Raw genomic sequence first — 24086 nt, 5'->3', positions numbered from 1 at the left:
AAAACAAAACAAACCACTCCCTAAATGGAAGGATTTGGGGAGGACAGACACAGTTGCATTGTTGGCAACAGGTAGGACTGAAGTGGGTCTTTGGGTGCCATTCCTCAGTCTGGTCAAGTCGTCTCCGTGCTTTCTGGTCCCCTGGCTGGTCAGTGACCGTCTGGAGCCCAGCGACAACGGCTTCTGCCAATCGAGTAGGTGTTTTTGTTCGTTTGTTTAGAAAGGTACCTCATAGAGCAGAGTGGAGGGAGGGACTCCAGCATTTTCCCACCTGAAGCTCCAGGGAAGATAGTGTGAACAGAAGACAGTCTGTGGTTACCTCTTCCCTTCTTTCTTGAAGGTCTAATTAGTTTGGCCACAGAATACTGGGCAGTTTAAGGAATGGCCTTCAGCTAAGTGGGTTTTAAGTCTTGTAACTGTTCCCTCCTCTGGAGTCTGTTCCAGGGGATGTGGTAGCCAAAGTGCCTCTTACTCTCAACAATGAAGGACTCAGTGCTGGACTTGTTCCCCTCATGCTCTTGCCTTCCAAGGTAGAACAGTTGCCCTCCTCTCTGCGTACAGTTACTTTTTCTTTCCTCCTAGTAATGGTCCAAGGTTACTTACTCCGTACAAGTATTTGGAAGTTTCCTCTAGGTCCCTTGCCATGCCTTTGTTGTCTGATACAGTCCTATTTAGAGATTCCAGATATGGGGTCCTGTCAGGTCCATCCAGAACTGTCATGTTGCTACGGCTTCCATGATGGTAGCCTGGGCTTTTTGTCATAGCAAGAGCAATATGAAAATTCCAGATTCAGTGTATGCAAAATGTATTGGGAATATAAGATTTTTGAGAAAGAAAATCCTTTCCTTGGTTCCTATCCCTTTAGGTTCTATGCATTGGGATTATGAGTTATGACAAAAGGCAGATTAGCAAGAGAAAAGACAAAATGTAGTCACATGTTTTAATTATAGGAACTCACAGAAAAACCATGTGTTTGGGGCTCACACACCCATCCACACAGGGGAGACGGAGAAGAGCAGTTGGAGGAAAATAAATGGCCTCAATGGCTCCAAGAGGGATAAAAGGAGTCAGGACAGTTTTGTGACAGCGTCTGCTGGGATGCGCAGTGGAGACTCGTTGTCTCTGGCCATGAGTCTATCTTCCTGGCTTTTATAAAAATTGAGTTATTTTGGGAGGTTCTGCTTTCAGAGTGATTTCAGGAACTGAAATGCCTCTTGCCGAAAATAATTTTAATGTTACCTTGTCATATTCTGGACCTCTTGAAGGTCTGCTTTTGTATTCTGTATATCATTCTAGCGGAATGAATAAAACAGAGCATAACTGTGCTCCAAAATTAAATACATTTTAAAATATTTACTATTATTATCTCTCTCCCTCTCTCTTTGTGTGTGTGTGTGCGTGCAAGCGCCATGTATGTGATTCTGTGAGGTGCTTGTGGAGGCCAGAAGAGCTCATGAGCCATATGGGTGCTGGAAACCAAACTCAGGTCCTTGCAAGGATAACATTTCCTCTTAACTGTTGAGTCATCTCTTCAATCCCCCGCTCAGTTATATCAGTGTTTGAGAAGCCTTCAAGAAGGTGTCAAACAAGTTATTAAAACAGATTTTTAAAAAATTAACAAAAAAGGGGCCTGGAGAGATGGCTCCGAGGTTAAGAGCACTGCCTGTTCTTCCAGAGGTCCTGAGTTCAGTTCCCAGCAACCACATGGTGGCTCACAACCATCTGTAATGAGATCTGGTGCCCTCTTCTGGCATGCAGGGGTACATGCAGACACAACGTTGTATACATAATAAATAAATCAATTTTTAAAAAATTAACAAAAAATAGTGATTATGGCATTAATTACTAGGTCCAGATAACGATGAAAATTCAAGTATAAAAATAATGCTTACTCTGCAAAGTTTTCGCCTAAAGAGGTGAGAAATATTTTATTCCTTTTTTTTTTTTTTTTTTTTTTGACAGCATAAGAGGCTTGAACAAAGGCTTGCTTGCTAGGCAAGCATTCCACTACTGAGCTACACCCCTAGCAGTAAGAAAAAAATTTGTGTGTTAAGTCAAATTATTTTAAATTGTTGGCGCGCTGAGCACTAGGTCCTTCTCTCTGTCTCTGTCCCATGTTCATTTTACAGGAAGTGGTGATGCTGGGTGTGTGTGTGTGTGTGTGTGTGTGTGTCAAACCTCAAGCAAGCCAGGCAAGTGCTTCACCTGAGCCACATCCTCACCCTTATCACCCCTTTTTATACTAAAAAAGACATGATCTTTTTCTTTCAACAAGTGTTTCCTGCATCAGGCACTGTTCTGTTTGGAAGTTTTAGCTGTGATCTTGTGATGTGGGGAAGGTCACAAGGAAACAGCAGTGCTGAGACTTTCTGTGTGGAGGCTTCAGTCTCAAGGCCTTTGGCAGAGCAGCTGAGGATGAATCCTCTCAGCCGAGGAAATAGCCCCTGCGATTGCTGACACGCTCAATACTCACCTGCTCCTTCATCGGCAGTGATCACCACAGGCATTATCTAACTTAATTCTCTATTTGATCTTATCCCGGAAGGCCAAGAAGTGACATAACTTAATTCTTAACAATTCAACCAAAAGCTAGTGTTGGTTCTGCTTTATAAAAAAAGAAAAAAAAACAAAACTACACGACCGTTCTTGTATTGATGAGAAATATTAATTTCCTGTTTCATTTGTAGAATTAAACATGTCAGATACCCTTGACTGCTACAGTTTTTGTTTATGTTGATTCTTTGATATTTAATAAATTAATTCAAGCTGGCTTTTTAAAAATATTTGCTGTGGTTATAACTAGGGCGGGTGGGAAGCAGATAGGAAAACCTGAAGGAAATGAAAGTACTAACTGAATTAGTATTCGGTGGCATAGTTATGTAATTATGGTAAATACAGTTGTGTTCCTGTTTTCCACACTTTCATACCAAGCACGTATTTCTTAAATGAAAATAAGAAATTTATGAATAAAGAATGTGCTATAGATTATGGTAATAGAGCCTCCTAGCCAAGGGAACTATCCACAGAATTGTATCTAAAAGAAATGACTATAAAGAGAAAACATATGTCAACGTGAACTATGACACAGACAGAAAAAAACCCAAAATGTATTACAGTCAGTATGCCATGGTACATAAACTAATGAAAATCAAATCTTGTAATCATGTTATAAGGAATATATACAAGTCTAATGCTGTGAAAGGCTGGATGGACAGTCTAATTTGCAGTGATAAAAAGGCAGGAGAAACTGCAAGGGGCTCAGAGCGAAATGTTTACTAGCATTTGCCTTTGAACTGCTTGCCCGGACTTCTCTAGGATCCTGTTTCCTCCTCGACCTGATGAACGGTCCACACTGCGCTGAGGCTGTTAAGTGACAGCCAACCGGGGTGGAAAGGGAGTTAGAGCCCAAACCGAACCGCAGAACCGTGGACAGCGTCTGTGAGCTTTCGTCCACGGTGCGGCAGACAGACGAAGGAGGTATGGTGGGAATGTCCTGGTTTTAGGCTGGGTTATATTAAGGCACATTTACATGTTGCTGGATAACCTGGTAAAGGGGGGAGTATCAGTGTCTGAAAGAGAGCTGTAGGAACAATGCAGAGAGGCTGAGGGGGCGGGATCTGCTGTAGATGCAGAAAGACCCGGTGGGACCAAGGAGTGGGTAGCTGGGTGAGTAGGGACCGCGAGGGTTTGAAAGTGCCCCGGTTTCTTTTGGTCTTGTGGGCATTTGATCAAGTCCTTCCCACCAACAAAGAACATGGCCAAAGAAGTAACCTGAGGAGGGTTAGAAGGTATGAAATAGCTGGCTGTTGAGGAGAATTGGAGGGTGAACTGATAGGAAGTACATTGCAACATTACGGAGTTCGTGGACTCCGGAAGTCAGTAGGCTGAAAGGTCAAGGGAGGTCAAGTGGCTTGTTGTCTGTCTTCAGGCAGAGTCACTGGCTAAAGTCAAGGTGTCAGCAGGGTGGCTTCCTTCTGGAAGCTGCAGGGGAACCAGTGTCTTTGTGGTTGCTAGCTTCTAGCATTTCTTGGCACACAGTCTGTTCTTCCATCTTCAAAGCCAGCAGCAAAATGTCATTATGTTTCTCCACTGCCTGCTTCCTTCATGACCCAGGCATCTCTCAATACTAACACACTTCCTCCCTCTGATGAGGACTCATGGGCGTCCATAACCTTCCTTCCTCACAGTTCTAAGTTAATGTCTGCAAATCCCCACTCCCTTGACCAAAATAATATAATTTTAGGTGTGCAGAGTAGGAATATCTCTCTGTGTGTGTGTGTGTGTGTGTGTGTGTGTGTGTGTGAAATACAATGTGTTTTTATTTCAGGTAGTGAAATAAAATGTATTTTCATATAATTGGCTTTTAAAAGTTTCTGCTTTTTCTTAGCACTTGGGAGGCAGAGGCAGGCAGATCCCTGTGAGTATGAGTTCAGTCTGATCTACACAGTGAGTTCCAGGACAGCCAGAGAAATCCGGTCTGAAAAAACAAACAACCAAAACAACAACAACAACAAAAAAACAACAACCAACCAACTAGCCAACAATTCTTTTATGAATTTCCCACTGATGAGATTTGTAGTAGCTAGGGAGTGTATGTGTTGCCTATTTCTCCCAGTTTATTGGGTTTGTTGTTGTTGTTGTGTACAAAGTGGTATTTGAGATAAGTATGTTAATATTTAAATTTTTATATTGTAGAAAATGTCAGACATTGCTGGAGTGGTGGTACACACCTTTAGTCCTAGCACTTTCAGAGGGAGAAGCAGTGGATCTCTGTGAGTTCCAGACTAGTGTGGTCTGTATAGCAACTTACAGGCCTGCCAGGGCCAGGTAGTGAGACCTGTCTCCAAAAAAGGATAAAGTCAGCAAGAAGAGTGCCCTAAATCTGAACTTTGCTTAAGTTACAGACCCATGGCTAAACTCATTTGTTCTTATCATTGCTCACCCCTGTATTTATAATTTCAAAGCAAATTTTAGATGTGTAATTTCATCTACAGGTTTGTTTGTTTGTTTGAGAGAGTTTCCTGTATCCCAGGTTAGGTCTGAATCTAGAGAAGGATGACCTGGAAACTTCTAATCCTTCTGTCTCCACCTCAGGAGTGCTGGCACATTTGCCACCAAACCTGGCTCATTTACGAATATTTTACCAAAATCCATCTGTGTGTGCTTTCCCACATAGCTTTCTCTTAGTTGTCTTTTGTTTGTTTTGTTTTTGTGTATGTGACACACAGACAGAGGTCCTTATCCTATGATAGTGGAAAAAAGTGAATTCTGAATGTCTTTTTCTTGGTCCCGCGCTTGGGATTGAACCCAGGCTCTGTCTGGAGCATGCTACCAGGTAGCCTGCCACCAAGCTACACTCCCAGCCCCTGCTTTTATACCAACGAGGAGGATGCTTCCCTTCAGCTTGTTTTTCCGAGGAACTGCCAACTTCTAACCGTTAAGCCAGTGTGTCTAGGCATTTATAAAGTCAGCAGGCTGCCCTCTGGTGTCCTCAGTCCCTGCTTAGTCCACTTTCCACGAGGACAGCGATGATTGGAACAACTGGAGGCTGGCAAATTAATTGATCTTTCAGCGCCGCTGGATACTGATGGGTAAACACAAATGTGCAAACAGGGAAGAGCACAACCTCCCTCCTCCAACTTAGCCTGCTCTTTGACGATCTTCTCTTCCCAGGCAATGGGCACCCAGAGCCTTTGTTGCTCACAATCTATGCTGGCCTGGGTTGTTGGCAGCCACAAACATATGAGAGCTGTTGGCTTCTACTTGGAGGAAGAAGGTATATGACAAGATCGGTGTTTTCCTAGGACTAAATAGGAGTAAGTAATCCGGACTGGGAGTGACAGTGCATTCCTGTAATCCCAGCACTTCGGAAGTAGGAAAGCAGGAGTATCAGAAGAGAAAATGGCTCAGTAGGTAAAATGCTTGCTGCCTCAAGCAGTGAGACCTGGGTTTGGATCTTTAGTACCTGAGCAAAAGCCAAGACTGCTGGAATCCCAGCATCTAAACCCAGCACCTGGGTGGGAGTCTAGGATCAGAGACAGGCAAATCCTGAGGGCTCACTGGCTAACCAGTCTAGCCTAAATGACAAGTTCCCCTACACATATGTACAGAGGGAGAGAAAGAGAGAGAGAGAGAATAGGTGGTTTGAGTTTCAGACATCAAACGTAGCCGCAGAACAGTTCAGTGTGTGCTTGCCGTAGCCCTAGCAACTCTCCAGCCAAAACAAACACAGCCCAAACCTCAGTCAGTACCATAAATATCAACAGGCTTCTTTGGCACTCTGACTTCCTCACCGCGTGCCGCCTTAACTCCTGGCTGCCGTCTGGCTTCTACCTCTTTTTGTAAAAACTCTTGAAGGCTACCAGCCAAGTCTTGGACATCCTCTCAGTTTAGGCCCTGTGTGTCCTGTCTTCAGTGTGCGGCTGCCAGCCGTACCCCTCTTCACTCTGCCAGGCTTGATAGGTTTGTTGGTGCTGGATGATTCTGTCCCACTCAGACGTTGTCTGATCTGTCTTTGCTGTGGGGGCTGCCTTCAATTACAGCCCTTTCTAGTGGTCCCTCTGTTGGGACCCAGTCATCCATGCCCCTCTCTTAGCAAGCACTCTCTTCTCAGCTCTCTCACTCTCAAATCTGGGTTTCAAGTCTAACTCAGTTTGTGACCTCCTCATGCACATTTCTGGCTCGTTGCTGTCCACACAGGCTCTGTTTCCCTTGGACTTCGTAGGCCAGTCTCTGCCTCTGTCGGGCCCTAATCCTTAGCACTTGTTCTCTCTAGGCTCAGACCAATATGTTCAGGGACAATCATAACAACACTTGCAGAGAAGCAGTGTGTGGATCACAGTTAAAGTGGGTACTGTATTTCATGAGTGGAGCCATGGCACTCCTGCCGTGTAACTGTTCCTCCTGGGCAGCCAGCTGCTGCTTTCCTCTTCCCTTCCTCCTTCTCCTCTCTTTGTTTTTTTTAGACCTTTAAGATGAAAGAGATTTATTAGCTGGGCCTGGTGGGGCATGCCTTTAATCCCAGTGCTCGCAGGTGGAGCTCTGTGGGTTTGAGGCCAGCTCTGATCTACAGAGCAAGTTCCAGGATAGCCAACGGTACACGGAGAAACCCTGTCTCGACAAACAGAGAGATTTATTTATTTATTTACATACTTACTTGTTTACTTATCTACTTGTTTGTTTGTTTGTGTGTTTTTGCCTTGAGTATATGCACATGTGTTCAGGGGAGGCGCGAAGAGGGCACCAGTGTTTTAGAAGTGCATTTCTAGATGTTTCTGAGCTGCCCTGTGGGTGCTAGGAGCTGAACCTGGGTCCTCTACAAGAGCAGCTGGTGCTCTTAACCACTGAGCCACATCTCCAGTCCCTCCTCTGTTGATTGAACCACTTTTAGGTACTGTTAACAAGAGGGCAGGCTGGGGAGTGAGGGTGGGGTGTCTCACTCTTGCCCAGGCAAACTCTTTCACCCACTGGGCCATCTTGACAGCCCCATATTATCTTTTTCATGAGAAACTGGACATTTGGGTTTTGACGTGAAATACCTAAGTATTCAGTGTCGGTTTTCCTTTTTAAGCCCTTTTAAGTAGAACCGTTGTGTGTTGGATGGGACGTGCGCCTCTGCAACCCCGGCTTTCTAGAAACTCTTCCCATACCTTGCCTACTCCCTCACACTTACCTTTTGATCCTCTCTCACCCCCCACAACACACACATATTCCAATCTGTGTGCTTCAAAGTGTGCTTGGCTTTCTAATAGCGATTAAGGCAACAAAGAGGGGAAGCCAAGCTCAAAAACGGGTTGACAGGTGGTCTGGATATCCAGTTCTGAAAGGTGAGCCACAGCAGCAATCACAGTTTAAATCGACAAATTCAGAGAACAGGGAGTCCCCTTACTTAGGTCAAGGAGCTCAGTGAGCTCTAGGTACAAGTTGCAGGAGAACAGATGGGAACTCAGTCACAGAAACCCTGCGTTTAAAATCCAGATCCAGCCCACTTGTTGCCGTTACCTGGGTAACTCTAATCTCAGCCCTTGGGAGATTGAAGCCAGGTTCAAGGCCATTCTGAGAGCCCAGTGATTTCAAGGGCAGCTTGGGAGAGACTCTCCCACTCTCCTCCCTCCATTTCCTCCCCCAGATATTTGGGTTTTGAAGAGAAAGAAAAATGGGAAAGTAGTAGGCTTTTGTTTTTGCTTTTGTTTGTTTATTCTTAAAGACGGCCTTCACACTGTAGCCCTGGTTATCCTAGAACTCACTAGGAAGCCCCAGTTGACCTCATAGGCTCAGCAATTCTCAGCTACTTCCCTTTTTCGTTGTCTTGACGGATCTAATTCCCTAGTGTTTCTACATTTGTTTATAATTCAGACATTATCACTGGTGCAAAACCACAGCTTTCATCTTAAAAAAAAAAAGCTTATTTATTTTATGTGTATTAAAGCTTATTTTATTTTGTTTTATGTGTATAAAGCTTATTTTATTTTATGTGTTTTGCCTGCAAGTCTTATCTGTGCAGCATGAGCACACAGTGCCTGCAGAGTCCAGAAGAAGCCCTCAGATCCCCTGGGACTGGAGTTAACAGACAGTTGTGAGCTGCCAGGTGGCTGCTGGGAATCAAACCAGGGGCCTGTGGAAGAGCAACCAGAGCTCTTAACCACTGAGCCACGTCTCCAGAACCCACAGCTCTCATTTTTAGGGAATAAAAGATAGTTTGTTCTGGTTCCATTTTGATTGCCCATGGCCTGAGCACACAGAGTTAGGTCATTCTAAGTTCTGTGTTCCTACACAGAAACAGTTTCATGATGTTTTACAGTTTTTACAGAACAAGGAAATTCACAAATCAAGGGGAGTTAAAATACACTGATGGCTGCATTAGAGGCAGCTACAGCAGGGTTGGGGAGGCTTTTCTGCAGGCCTAAGATGCTATCTGACAGCATTCTTCGTTTTGGGGTTGGTGGAAGCTAGTGAGTTGGACACATCAATAGACTGCAAAGGTTTTTCTCTATTAGTCATAGGATGTTAATTCCAATCAGAGCTGAGCAAGGAATGGTTGTTTCTAGGGACTGAAGCTAGCCCAAGATAAGGTAATTAGCCTCTGGACGTGTAGCATTCCAATCTTGCCACGGAACTGAACTTCTAATCAGCCAGTCAGTCACTCCCTGCAGACACAGTTTCTTTGTAAGAGTTTCTTTCACAATACATGGGTCGAGATCCATACCAACTGAATAAAATCTGTAGGGTAAAACCCAGGGATCAGTATGTTTCAGAGGTCTGGGACCACCCCTGAACCCCCACAATACTGGCTCCTGCTGAGCACTAGTCACAGAGAAGACTAGTGGATGTTAGGGAGGCCCTGGGACTCAGATCATTTCATTTTAATCAGCTCTTTCCCACTGCTCGTAAACATCCCAAGGTCTCACACCGTATCCAACCTGGAGACACAGAGAGGGTCAGATGATAACTGTAGTGAGACCTCCAATATTGGTTTTGGCCTTTGTTTTACTTTTCTTAAAGTATAAAGTTCAGGAGCCTTTATTATATTTACATGGTTGTACTGCCACCACAGTCAATTGTAGAACTCTCTCTCTGTCACTTTAAAAAGAACTCCAGGCCAAGCCTGATGGCACAGACCTTTAACCCCAGCACTCAGAAGGCAGAGACAGGTGATTCTCTGAGTTTAAGGACAGACCAATCTATTTAGCAAGTTCCAGAACAGGTGAGACCCTGTTTTAATCATGGTGATGATGACCCTATTTCAATAATGATGATGACCCTGTTTCAGTAATGATGATGATGATGATGATGACCCTGTTTCAATAATTATGAGGATGATAAAATAATAATAGAAGCAGCAGCAGCTGCAGGGACAGGCATGGAGCTTATTGGTGGGGTGTTCACCCAGCATGCACAAGGCCCCACGTTTGATCTTCAGCACATACACACAAATAAATAAATAGTAAATCAGAAATCCTCAAAAGCTCTATCTACTTCAGCTAGCAGTCTTGCTGCCCCACCCAGGGGCTACTTTCCACTTCTATAGGTTTTCCTATCACTCTAATGACATTCTTCTGGTTTTTGCAAACCTGAGGCCAGCCCAGGACCTCCTGCTTGCTGGATTAGCACTCTAACCCTGAGCCAGCTTCATCCATCAGCCCCTGAAAGTTGGTCTTCTACCCAAACACCTTCCTGATGCAGGACTCATGGTGGGTGACCTTTGTGGTTTTTATGTGGTTTTCCGTTTGACTGTTCTGGGGCAGGGTTGGTTTTTTGAGACAAGGCCTCACTGTGTAGTCCTGCATAGGCCAGGCTCGCTTAGAACTCCCGAGATCTGCTGGTCTCTGTTTCCACAGTCCTGGGATTATTGGTGTGTGACACCATGGCTATTTTTATGTAGTTTTTATGGACTTTTTGAAGTCTAACATGTATACAGAAAAAGAACATAAGACAAACTATTGAAACGTTGCAAACTGAACCTACCATGCAAACAACATTCAGATGTGAAGGCCACAACCTTACTGGCACCTGGGATGCCCTGCTTGTGCCCAGCTCCTCCCAGGGTAACTTTTCTGGCTCACAAAATCACAGCCACTGCTTATTTTACACTTTACCCCAATGAGGATAAAGACCCTTCCAGAATCTCATTACACACGCCCAGCTGGTCTGGAACTCTCAATGCAGGTCAGGCTGGCCTTGAACACACAGATCCTCAGGTGTGCCCACACTAGTGCATCACCTTTCATGTCTGGCTGCTTTTGCTCAGCCTCATGAGGCGTGTCCATCTTCCTACCAGTAGCTATCATGATGTTTTGATGGTATTAATTCTACTAGGAATGTATTCCAAGTGAAAAGGAAAAGTGAAAATGGAGAATAAAGCATGCAAAATTAAACCTGAACTCCTTCTTTTTTCTTTCTTTCTTTCTTTTCTTTTCTTTTTCTTTCTTTCTTTTTTTTTTTTTTTTTTTTTTTTTTTTTTTTGAGACAGGGTTTCTCTGTGTAGCTTTGGTTGTCCTGGACTCCCTTTGTAGACCAGGCTTGGCCTTGAACTCACAGTGCCTACCTCTGCCTCCCTGAGCATTAGGATTAAAGGCCTGTGCTACCATGCCCAGCTAAACCTGAACTTCTTAAAAGAGAGTGACATTATTAAGTTTCTAATGATTCTCTAAGAGTCACACGTTACAACCAGCTCCCAGCTAGAAGGGGTTATGCTACTCATCTGAGTCTTTCTTTCTGTGATTATTTCAATAATGTCTTTGTGACAGCTCATTATTTTTCATCCTGATTTTTTTCCTCACATATAATAATATTCAATATAGTAGATCAACCTCTTTTGTTTTGTTTTGTTTTGTTTTGTTTTGTTTTTAGTCCAAGAATATTTAACAGTGTGTCTTTAGCTAGAGGTGAAGTGGTGTTTTGACGTTGATGAGAAAATGGAAAAAATCTATTTTCTGAATTATTTATATCAGTAGTTACCACCAAATGTTCAAATATGCCTCCAGTGGCCTCCCAGGTTTCTTAGCTGTTTCTTCTTTTTGCAAGACTGCTGTTCTCAAGCAAGCAAGTAAAATGCTTCCTAAATGTGGCACAGTGCTTGACAGACATTTGCACTTGTTTTTAGGGACCAGTGTAACTTTTTCCTGGAGGACAAAATACAAGGGAGTTTCTTGTGAGGCAGACCTTGGCTAATCTATTGGAATGCTCAGGGGACCTTCGGAGACTGTGGCAGTGTCGGGTGTTCCAAGTTTTGTGCCGTGGCCTTGTCCCCAAGGTTAGCCCTAGTTGCTCTATGTGAAGTCAGTACTGATGTCAAAGGAATTGGGGTTCCTTTTGGAGGTTGTCTCATTAATAAAATAATTCAAGAGTAGACTCGAAGAGAATTTTGGGGACAGTTTTATTAGAGTTCAAACTTAGAAGAAAAAAAAAAACAAACAAACCAGGAAAGGCAAGCTGTAAATCTGGGCAGCTGCCCGAAGGAGGAGTATAGAAAACAAGGGGAAAAGGCCATGTTGCAAGCTGGCATGGAGGTCAGGCACACGGGGAACAAGCGGTCGTGTGGTAGGGAGGAGGACTTCAGGGAAAGAGGAAGGGACCTTAATGCAAACAACAGAGCATCTGCTTGGTTCTAGCCAGCTTCCAACAGGAAGAGAGAAGCAGGGATAGCCAGAGTAGCATATGCCTTTGATCCCAGCACTCCCGAGGCAAAGGTAGGTGGATGAGGCCAGCCTGGTCTACGTGAGACAGCCAGGGCTACATAGTGAGACCCTGTTTCAGAACAAAATGCAACAAAACAACAGCAAAGTTACTACTTTCTGAGTGCTGACTTCACTCAGAAGTCAAGGGAGGAGGGACCCAGTGACTCTCATGGCAGCTCATGGAGGCTTGCAGGGAGGGACGTGCTGGGGCGGGAACTTTGGGAAGGAAAAGTGTAATACCTCATTAAAGGAATCAGCCCCGCCTGTCTTCTTAGCATGGCTTAAGGTGACCCCCTTTGTGAGGAGTGACCCCTTAGCCAGTCACTGAGCTTGACCGCTGGAGTCAGTCTCTGTGGAGGCTGGAGGCCTGCACCATTACTGTGAGAGTATATTGGCTTAGCGACCAGAGCGAAAACATAGACAGCAGACTCTGTAAACCTTGACTGTGCCCCTTCTCTGGGTGCCACTTCTCTGTACCCATCAAATTAGCAATGGGGTTTACTCTTCATACCAGGCACGGCTGGAAAAATTATCCCTAAGCAAATGGGCAGGAATCAACAACAACCTCTACACATTTCTTTTTTTTTTTTTTTTAACTTTATTTTTGTTGTGTGGAGTGGGGGAGAGAGGGAAAGGGAGAGATGACAGCGGGCACCAACATGTCACAATTAATGTGTGGAGGTCAGAGGACAGCTTGGTGAATCAGTTCTCTCCTTGTACCTTCACATGGGTGCCAGAGGTGCGCAAACTTGGGTCCCCAGGCTTGCCCACAACTGCTTTTACCGGCGGGGCTACTTTGCTCACCCTCTTTTTCAGACTTCTGATAGAGCATTGTCCTAGCTTCCACTTAAGATTCTACATGTTAGAAGAAATGTCACTAGCTGGACGTGGTGGGGCACACCTTTGATGTCAGCACTCAGAGGGCCAGAGGCAGGCAGATCGCTGAGTTCCAAGGCCAGCCTGGTCTGTAAAGCCAGTCCAGGATAGCCAGGGCTACACAGAGAAGCCCTATCTCAAAAAACAAAACAAACAACAACAACAAAACAAAGTCACTAGACTTTTCCCTGTTTTATGAGAAACAAAAACACTACTTTTTGTTTGTTTTGGTTTTTGTTCCTTTGAAACAGTGTTTCTCTGTGTACCTCTGGTTGCCCTGGAACTCACTCTGTACACCAGGCTGGCCTTGAACTCACAGAGACCAACTGCCTGTGCCTCTTGAGTGCTGGGATTTAAAGGGGTGTGCCAGCACCGCTCTGCTAAAACGCTCCTTTTAAATGCTCAAAGCGGTATAGTTTCTCAGTTTACAAAGAAAGTGAGGAGGAAATGTAGTTTGTCCTTGGATGGGCATAGCCTTGCTCATCACTTTCTGTGATGAAAGCTTGCGTGAAGTGTTTTTCTATAATATGTGCACAACGAGAATTCTTAACGAAAAGCATTTCTATGCCTCCTCTGCCCTCCTTTCTGAGATATGGTACAATTGAAGATTGTGACCTGATTTGAGTGAGATCTGGCAGCAGTCGAGGCTGTGGTTGCCAGCTCATCACTGCTGTAGCCTAGGCCTGGGCAGTGACTGGGGAGCTATGCACTTTCTGGCTCAGTCTTGCTACACCTGCAAGACAGCTCAGAGGCCTGGGGCTATAGCTTGGTGACAGCGTAATTTCTAGCATGAGAGTGATCCATCAAAAAATATAGGCAAAGCCATTAATACCTGAGCGCAAGTGCTATCTCTTCCAGCAATTCTGAGTGACTAGTTGAATCAAATCACTTCTTTCTGTTCTCAACCTATGCAAATCTGTCTTAAATTTTATTGTACTACAGTGATATTAGAGTCCTTTGAATGCATCTTTTCCAATAGTGTATACATTTTTTTGAAAACATGTAATTAAAAATGTGAGTATATAATGACTTTCCCAGTATTTGGGAGGCAGAGGCAGGTGGATCTCTGTGAGTTCAAGGCCAGCCTGGTCTACAGAGTGAGTTCTAGGACAGCCAGAAAAACCCTGTCTTGAAAAAACAAAGAGAGATCTTCCTCTGTAATTTTGGCTGACCTGGAATTATGTATCCCTGGCTGGTGTCATATTTTTATTTTCAGATTTATTTTGTTTTTAGATGAATGAATATTTGGCCTGCACTCCTGGTGTCCTCGGAAGAGGGTCCTTCATGACTGAAGTTTCAGATAGTTGTGAACCATCATGTGGGTACAGGGAATTGAGCATAAGACCTCTGCAAGAGCAACAGCGCTATTAAACACTGAGCCATCTCGCTAGACCCCTACCTTCCAACTTGATAATCTCCTATCTCAGCCTCCTGGGTGCTGGAATTACAGGTTGGAGCCATCATATCAGCTTTACTTTTCTTTTAAAAATCCTAATATTGTGATCCAGGCACGGTAACGCACTCCTTTAATTCTGGCACGCATTAGGCAGAGGCAAAGGCTAGTGGGTTTCTGTTAGTTGGAGGTCAGCCTGGTTTATACATTGGGTTCCAAACCATTGATTTTTGAGGGCTACATCATGAGACAGTGTCTCAAAAAAAAAAAATCATAATATCCTGGGGACAGGAGAATGCTCAATATTTATCATTACTTAAAATTTGGGTGAATAATCCTTGATGGAAAACAGGCAGCTTTTGTGCAAAATACCTCATCATCTTTTTAGCATATTAGTAAATAGAAACAAGTTTTTTTTTTTTTTTTTTTTTTTTTTTTTTGAGAGAGAGAGGGTTTCTCTGTGTAGCCTTGGCTGTCCTGGACTCACTTTATGGACCATGCTGGCCTCTGTGGATCTGCCTGCCTCTGCCTCCCCAGGACTGGGATTACAGGGGTGTGCCACTGCACCCAGCTTAAATAGAAGCAATTTAGATGAAGATTTTATCAAAATTTCAGGGTTTTTAAGCATATATAGACTGGCATATCCATTTGAAACCTTACCATGTATGTGTAGGTCATATTAGATTTTCTTTTTTCTTCTTCTTCTTTTTTTAAATTGTTGCCGGTAGTGGAGATGAAGCTGGGCCTTGCTCATACTAGACTCGCACTCTGCCTCTGGGCTGTATCCATAGCCCTGGGTTTTCTTTCAATGGGTAGGACCTTGTTTATGATGTTTACTATCATTTTGTAAAATTGGGTTTCTAAGATTACCTCAAAGAAATGTATTTCTCCTTTGGGATCTTGTCTGAAAATCACTTGTCACCCAGTGAAGACTGCTGTGTTGTCAGGCTGGCCTCAGCCCCTCTGTGCGGCTAAGGAGGCCTGAGCTTCTGATGCTCTCCTCCTCACGGCCACCAGGATTGTAGGTGTGCGTGCTGCCGCGCCTCTGTGTGCAGTGCTCCTTGCTATACCAGTGTGTGCAGTGCTACCCTGTCTGTGCAGTGCGGGGGATCAAACTCTGGGCTTCCTGAGCTGGACAAGCACTCTGCTGACTTAGCCACATACCCGGACCAGATCATAATCTCTGGGGTTTTAGATATGTTTTATAAGACAATGAAATAAGTGCCCTTTCAGGGGGGAAAAAAAGACGCAAATATACATATATGCAAAATGTTCTCGATTGTACAAACTCCTCAAATATGTGCATAGACTTTGTGTTGAAAAATATCTGGTTTAACCTGCTTAAAGAAATAAAATTTGCTTAACCCAGGAACTCTATTTTTACTGATATTGGCTTGTTTATGAGGGGAAGGCCTGTGATGGAGCAAGTGTGTAGAGGTCAGGTCAGAGAGGAGCTCTCTGGACTTGGTTTCCTGGTCCGCCTTTATGTGGGTTCAGGATGGGAACTCAGGTCGCCCATCTTGCACAGCAGGCACTTCGCCTCTGAGCTGTTTCAAAGCTCCACCCCCGATTTTCTTTGTACTCATTTACTTACCATACTGAAAGCCTTTTGGCTTCTTTGTAGTGTTTGGTGGTGGTGGTAATTCGAGGGGCAAACAAAGCCCTGAAAACCTTTGTTTCTAACACTGTTGCCTTTATCTATGTTTACCCAAGTAGTAAGCAATCCGTTACTTTTGGTTCTGTTTTCCTTTTCAGGTCACCACCCTGAGAGCGGGTAATTTGGGGTCACATTTCTGGGATTGGGGTGAGGCCTCACTGGGTCACGAAAGCCTGGCTATATAGAGTAGAGTGACAGGGGTTCCTGCTAGTTTTGAACCAGGGCCAAGTAATATATAGCGAGATGGATGAGTCAATAAGGTAGAGGTCAGAGTGGGGTTTTTTGTTTTGTTTTGTTTTTGTTTTTCGAGACAGGATTTGTCTGTGTAGCTCTGGATGTCCTAGACTTGCTTTGTAGACCAGGCTGGCCTCAAACTCACAGAGATCCACCTGCCTCTGTCTTCTGCAGGGATTAAAGACGTGCACCACCACAGCCTGGCTGTTTATGGTCTGATGAGGGAACATTTTGATTGAGAGGGCGGTTCCTGCCTTAACCCAAAATCTCCTCTATGCTTCTGCTGAGATGAGTGTTCTGCTGCCATGGAACCCCAGCCCAGCTCAGCCACTAGACAATAAGGAAGCAGTTACCCTGGAAACACATAGGGAGATAGGGAGGATGCTGACCCTGAACAAGGGATGCTTAGTGTGTTCCTCTCTAAGCTGGAGGGGAAGTGTTCACCCTGTGCACCAGCGGCTAATCTCTGTGTACAGGTGTTTTTCCAGGCAGAAATCTCACAGACAGTCCACTGTCTTTTAAGCCTCCTGCCTGCTGATGGGTGCTCTCTAGTTTTCATACAGTTCATTTTCTTACTGTCGTTAACAGTTTTACAGGCTAGTTACTGAAAGAGATGAGTAAACTTGACTCTACTTAAGACACACCCTGCGGTTTCTCTGCTCTGCCCCCAAACCAAGTATTTGAGCCACAAAGAGAATAGGGAGTAGACATGGGGTCTGGGAGACCTGGACCAGCCATCTGACTTTATAAAGCGCTGTGTCCCTTGATAATGGTTCCTTCTTTCCTTGTATTCTTTGTCCCAACCCTCCTTTCCTTTTTTCTGCCCCCTAAGACTCTTGGTTGTGCCCAGGCTACCCCAGAACTGGGTTCAAATAGCCCTCTTGCCCCAGCCTCCTGAGCACTAGGAGACACAGGCTCATGTCTGGTTCACCTTGTTTTTACCATGGGAATCATATATATACGCACACCTTGCCAGGAGCCATGCTAAACACTATAAATAATCTTCAGACCCACCGGAAACTGTCCCTCCTTGAGGAAAATGATGGTCAGAAAAATTAACTGGTGAGTTTCCCAGAGTCACGTGGTGAAGAAGATGGCTTCCGATCGTGTGCTTCACACTTCTGCATTTCATTGAGTGTTGGTTCTTCAGCTTTGGCTTCACCAAGGCAGTCTCCTGCTTCTCTGTGAGAACTCTGGCCCAGTGGTTCTTCTGGACACTGACTTAAGCTATGGGGCCTGATTAAGGAACAGCCAGAATTCCTGTCACAAAGACAGATGCATATTCCCTATAGATGAAGTATCCCCTGATGAGTCCCCCACAGTGCTTGGTGAGCCTGAGTCAGGGAATGGGATAACACTGAGGCTTTTAATACTGTAAGGCCTGAAGGATGAGACTCACCTCAGCCCAGTAATGGGCCAGAGTAGCCTTGTCTGACAAAGTACAATCCATTCTGGACAAGCAAAATAAGCACCAATGGCATTTTCTCCCTGGACTCCAGTCAACTCAGCACTCAACTCCCTGTCACCATAGCTTCATGATGTATAGAATTTTCATTCTGTATAGAATCTATTAGAATTTACCAATCCAGATGAATTATTTTGGTAGTCTTGTGATTTAATCCTTTGTAGGTTGATTTTTGCTCATGATTGCCTCGGAAAGTTGAAGCAGGTATAAAATGGGTAACTAGTATAGACATTAGGTGCATTTTCTAGACATGTGACACGTTCCATATATAGTAATGAAACAAGGAGGAAAAGACCTTTTCAGCCTTAATCTACCCCAGCCTTACTGAGAGGTACCAGATAGAAAGATTACAGGGAGAAGTTCATATGTGATTCCTTCTTCCAGCCATTATAGGCTTTCTCCTCTCTTGTTCTCAAAGGAATACTTCTCTGTGAACTTAAAAGGCTTTGTAAGGAAGCCAGTTGCACTAAAGGAAAGCCCTGGAATTCTCTAGTACTTTTTGTTTTTGTTTTCAACAAGGAAGACTTGCTCAAAGGCTGTGGAAATTTGCCACTGTATCTGGTGAAGCAGGGCATGACAACAGGGGGCAGAGTCTCTTTGATTTAAAATTTGTGTTGTTATTATTACATTTATTTGTGCATGTGTGCACATGTATAAGAGCATGCCACTATGCTCATGTCCGTGTGGAGGTCAGAGGACAACCCGTGGAAGTCAGCTCTCTACTTTGGCTGTGTGAGTCCTAAGGATCAAATACAGGTCCAGGTCCGTCTGGTTGGTGGCAAGTGCTAGAGCTACCTCTCTAGCCCTTGGGTATCTTTTCTTGCACAAGCCAATTTTAATCTTGGCCAGCCTGCCAACTTTATGAACTGTTTGTAAAACGAAAATGAGTTCTGTTGCTGTGAAGAGACATCTTGACCAAAGCCACTTAAAAAACAAAACCAAAACAACTCCTGTTTAATTGGGGGTTTGCTTATAGTTTCAGAGAGTGAGTCTGTTTCTTTATCAACATCTACTAGTAGATTTTTGTCTGGTTTATCTGTCTGGTTTGTCTGGTTTATTCTTCTCATTGTCACTTGGCTTGGTCTGCTTTGGTGTGTGATGTTAGACGATATAAATGTTTATAGTGAGAGAGAAGAGTCAGAGCTCTGAGATTGAGAAATTACCATTTTGCCTTGCCTTAGGCACTAAGATATTGTGTTATTTTATTTAACAGTAGCATGGAAAAAAGAAAAAAAGAAAAAAAAAAGTAGCATGACTAACAATAGGAAGGTAGAAGGTATGATAAAACATTAAGCTAGTCAAAGACATGAAATATTTTTCATAGAAAACTGACATTTTTTTAATTTTTAAATTTTTAATTTTTTAGACAGGGTTTCTCTGTATAGCCCTGGCTGTTCTGAACTTGCTATGTCAACCAGGCTGGCCTCTACCTGCCTCTGCCTCCCGAGTGCTGGGACTAAAGGTGTGCATCGCCATGCCCGGTTTGACTATCATATTTCTGACTTGAGATTATATGGTAGGCGGGCATTCAGAAGGCAGGAGAAAGAGGATGCAGGAGTCAAGGCTAGCCTCAGTCACAGAATGAGTTTGAGGTCAGCCTAGGCTTTGTGAGGCCTTGTCTGAAAAAAATCAGAACCAAAAAGAAAGAAAGAAACAAACAAAAAAATCTTATCTCATAAACGTATTTGATTTGAGATTGAAGTAAAAATGTCACAGAGTATTTTTAAATATTTAAATTGAGGGCTTTAGATGTGTTCATTGAGTACATGTCTTAGTTTATATAACTGTTTAACCATTCACTACTGGATATTTCACATGCCTAAAACTTGAATGCCTCAAGTTTGTTTTCATTCCTTTCTAAGATTTATTTTTATTTTATGTGTATGAATGTTTTGCTGGTTTCTATGTAGAATGTGGTGGTTTGAATAGGTATGGCCCCCATAGACCCATGTGTTTGAACACTTGGCTCATAGGGAGTGACACTATTAAGGTATGCCCTTGTTGGAGGATGTATGTCACTGTGGGGGCAGGCTTTGAGGTCTGCTATGTTCAAGCTCCTCCCACTATGGAATTAGAATCCCCTTCTGCTGCCCATGGATGAAGATATGGAACTCTCAGCTCCTCCAGCACCAAGTCTGCCTGCATCCTGCTGTGCTTCCTGCCATGATGATAATGGATTAAACCAGCCTGTAAACCAGCCTGAATCAAGTATTTTCCCTTATAAGAGTTGCCTCTGTCATGGTGTCTCTTCACACCCTAACTAAGACTTAGACACATTATGTTCATGTGATGCGATGCCAAAGAGGCCAGAAAGGAGTGTTGGATCTCTTAGAACTTACTGGAGATTGCTGGGATCTACCATTTGGGTACTGAGAACAGAAGTCAGGTCTTCTCGAAGAGCAGTAAGTGCAGTGTGTGTGTGTGTGTGTGTGTGTGTGTGTGTGTGTCTCTATATGCGAGTATGTCACATGTGTGAAATGGTGGCATATGATGAACAGTGGCGGCACTTGCCTTTAATCCCAGCACTCGGGAGAAAGTGACAGGTGGGTCTCTGAGGTTCAAGGCCAGTGTGTTCTACAGAGAGAGAAATTCTGTCTCAAAAAAGAAACAAACATCAAAAGCCTGTCATGGTGGTACATGCCTGTGATTCTAGGACTCATGAAGACAGGACAGGTGGATCTCTGTGAGATTGAGGCCAGCCTGGTCTACAAAGCAAGTCCAGGACAGCCAGCGCTACACAGAGAAGCCCTGCCTTGAAAAACAAAATAAATAAATAAGTGAATGAGTAAATACATAAAAATTTTTGCTTTTGTGAGAGGGATGAACTATAATGGAATTAAGTGGAAGTATCACAAATAGGTTTGCAGTAGGCTTTATATGGTTGCAGAAACAGTGGCTGGTTTAATGTAGACTAAATGAAGGTAGGGGAGAAGAAATGTACTGATATTGGCTATGTGGTATGACAAAAGACTGAATGAAGTTAAGGGTGACTCAGGGTTTTAGCCTGATCCACTTGACTGAATATCATTCACACTGGCCTGCCTGCTTGGTCCATGGGGACAGTGGTTGCTTCATGGTGGTCATTTTGAAAGGCAGAGATTAACTAGGCTGTTTCTACATCGTAGAAAGATGATGCGGGCCTAACCTGGGCAAAGACTGACAGAATGGAGAGGTATTCAGAAAACGGACTAGAGAGACATTTAGAAAATGAAAAACGCTGGTGACCTGTGGGATTTGGTTAATTTACTAAAACTGGAGATAGCTGGATTTTTTTTTTTTTTTAACAAGTAACCATTTATTGGTATCCCTTGATGGCAGGGGTTGCCTGAGGCCTGCTTTCGTATAGACCTAGGGCTAAGCTTAGAAATTTTCTTACGCATTGAAGGATTATAAAAAGAGGGGAGATGAAGCTAGTAGCTGATCCTTCAGTGACATTTGGCAGCCTCTGCCTTAGGAGTGGTAAAATGGTTGTCTAGAGCAGCCGTAACAATCCCCCGGTTGTTAGTTAGCATAACGTTCTTGTGGACATTGTTCGGTTTACCCTTGTTCATTCAAATGCTGAGTTCTCTACCCCGCTATCTGGTTTCAATCCAGACATAGCATTGTGATGTTTATTCTAAGCATCTCCTGTCTCAAGTTTGTGTAAACATGCCAACCAACCATTTGTTCTCCGTTGTGCCAATAAAATGCCAATCAGCCAGTGCTGGTGAGAATAGGGTGGGATATCCTAGTCCATTGAGGGGAGGAGAAAGGAGAAGTGCAGGATATATTCAGAAAGAGAGGGCCAGGAAACATCCGGAGAAATGAACTGGAACCAGGATATGATTAAAAAGCAAGTATAATGTGGCAAATCTGAATGGGAACTTGGATATTTAGGATGGAGTAATTATTGCACAGCATTGTGCTTTAGGCTAACTAACTAAATCCTAGTCTCTCTGTGTGGTTATTTGGGTATATAGCTGGTTAGATAATGCTGCCATAATAAATTTAGGGCTAATAAGAAACAGTATTAGCACACACTTTTAAACTTACCACAATACCTAGTACTTTTGGGAAGTGCACATTCTCAGGCCTCAGCACACACCTGCAGAGTCAGAAACTCTGGAGGAGTTTTAATAAGCCCAGATCTGATTCTGATGCACAGCAAGGCCTGAGACCCTCTCTCAATGGACTTCCATCCTTATCTCAGGTTACAGGATAAAGAATACTTATAAAAACATTGCATGGAGCCCAGCATGGTATTACACACCTTTGATCCCAGTACCCTGAGTTTGAGGCCAGCCTGGTCTATGTAGGGAGTTTGGTGCTACACAGGGAAATCTTGTCTCCAAACATCAAAAACAAAACTAAAGCAAACCAAAAGCACTGGATATGGACTGGAAACAAATGAAACTTTTAGCAGTCAATAATAGCATTAATAGTTTACAATTAAGGTTGTGGGCTGTGGCTTCAGACTGCTTATGCTGAAATGAGTAATTCCTGTTTGTTCATTTATTATTGAGATAGTCTCCTTATGTAGCTTTGCTGGTCTGGAACCTGCTTTGTAGACCAGGTTCATCTGGAACTTGTGATCCTCCTTCCTCTGCTTTCCAGGTGCTGGGATTAAAGGTGTGTACCTCATTGACTAACTGGGTAATAGGTGTGTCCTTGGGTAAATAGACCTCTTAAACCTTCTTCATCTGTAAAGTGTGCGATGAAATAGATACTTTTTTTTTGTGAGACATAAGTGATTTTATAAAACATCAGAGGAGTATCTGGTCTATTAATAATGTACTTAAAAGGTTATCTCCATAAGTAATGCATTAAGGAAAACCATCTCAGATTCATTTAATGGTCTCCCCATATATTTTGCATATGAAAATCAGTAAGCAATCCAAAGTAAAGCCAATGTAGATTTTGGAGGCGCTAATATCAGTCTTGCCTTTTGTGAACCTTTTTTATTTTTAGGAAATGCATTGAAATGGCCATGACTATGAGGGAAAACTGATGATGTATTTCATGCCTGCATCATGCATGATTCAGATGTGTTCTATTCTCCTCCAATTGCCCTTCTGTTCCTATCACCATTTCATCATATCTTCATTCCCAATTTCTTCCATCCTGATACTGAAAATACCGCCAGGTCTATTATTGGCAAAGTAACATCTTGTCTACAAAGGCTTTTTCCATGAATCAAGGTCCCAACAGCCTGTACTTATGTGATTTTTTTTTTTTTTTTTTTTTTTTTTAATTTTAAGCCTTTTAGCCTACCGTTGTAAATGTTCCACTAAGTTCCACTTAAGGATGAAACCACCAAGGCCATACAAAAGACCCAAGTCTATACAGCCTATGTCGTATTTTTCCCATACTCCACGGCTCAGCATCCTTTTAAACTAGCTGGATGACACTGACTAGAAAGGCTTAAAACCTCCATTTCTTAAGACAGACTATTAACAGGTTATTAGCAGTATAAGTGTGCTCACTGTGCCCAGCTGAAAACTGAATTTTAAGCAACCTGCCGACACCTAGCTCAGGGACGCTGTTAATTTCCCTCCCCCTTAACACGAATATCCGTTCGTAAGACACTGCTCAGCGGCGAGCCGGCTTTCTTGTTCGCGCCACCTGAAAGGCCAGGGAGGCTTCAGCATCACTACAAGAGAGAAAGGCAGCTTCCTTGTGACGTCAAGTCAGCGGCCTCTCGCCCGGGCTTCAGGCCGGTTCCGGTTCCCTGGCTTTCCGGACGCCCGAGTGAGCGAGCGCGGAGCCGTACTGCGCGTGCTCCGCAGAGGGACGCGAGGAGGTTGGGTCCAGCTCTCCAAAGGGATGCCTGATTGGCTGGCGTTGTGCTGGGGGGTTCCCTAGCCCTTTCGGCAGGGGTAAAACAATAAGAGGGGGCGGCGGCAAAGGGGGCGGGACGTCCGTGTTCCTGTAGCTGGCTGCTGCTCCAGGCTCTGGGGAAGAGGTGGCTGTGAGGGGCCTGAGCTCGCGGCTCTTCGGATTCCGAAGCCTCGGGTTTATTTGAGGGAGGAGAATCTGCTGCGGCCGATCCCGCGACACTCCTGACCTCCGCGCGACGTGCCCGCCGCTGCTGTTGGTTGGAGGTGTGTACGGGGGCCGAGAGGGGCGGTCGGTGTGGTGGTCGGCAGGGGACATTTCCCTCCGCTCCGCGGCTCGCGGCAACGGTCCGGTGTGTGCGCTTGGTGTCCGGGGTGCTGCGGTAGAAACATTGTTCTCGCCGGCTGCCTACGCCAGCAAGTGTGCGTGCGTGCGGAGCTGAGCCTTTCCTGCAAGGTGAGCGGGAGGCTG

At 44.2% G+C, this 24086-nt stretch overlaps 1 protein-coding gene across 7 annotated transcripts in view; it reads left to right on the top strand.

The window, feature by feature from the left end:
• Positions 1-24086, top strand: part of G3bp2 (G3BP stress granule assembly factor 2) — a 72897-nt gene that overhangs the window by 21409 nt on the left and 27402 nt on the right. For 2 of the 7 annotated variants that reach the window (XM_021648642.2, XM_021648639.2), the window contains exon 1: positions 23938-24071. The exons of 3 other annotated variants lie outside the window; for them this stretch is intronic. The gene's annotated coding sequence lies outside the window, so the exon portion shown is untranslated. Of the gene's footprint in view, positions 1-23644; positions 23882-23937; positions 24072-24086 lie in introns of those variants that run through there. 2 more of the 7 variants (XM_021648641.2, XM_021648638.2) reach the window with 2 other exon arrangements.

The sequence above is a fragment of the Meriones unguiculatus genome, chromosome 3, assembly GCF_030254825.1.
Source record: "Meriones unguiculatus strain TT.TT164.6M chromosome 3, Bangor_MerUng_6.1, whole genome shotgun sequence".
NCBI classification, from domain to species: Eukaryota; Metazoa; Chordata; class Mammalia; order Rodentia; family Muridae; genus Meriones; species Meriones unguiculatus.
The sequence above is the reverse complement of the archived record's forward strand: the minus strand, read 5'-3'. Positions and strand labels throughout refer to the sequence as shown.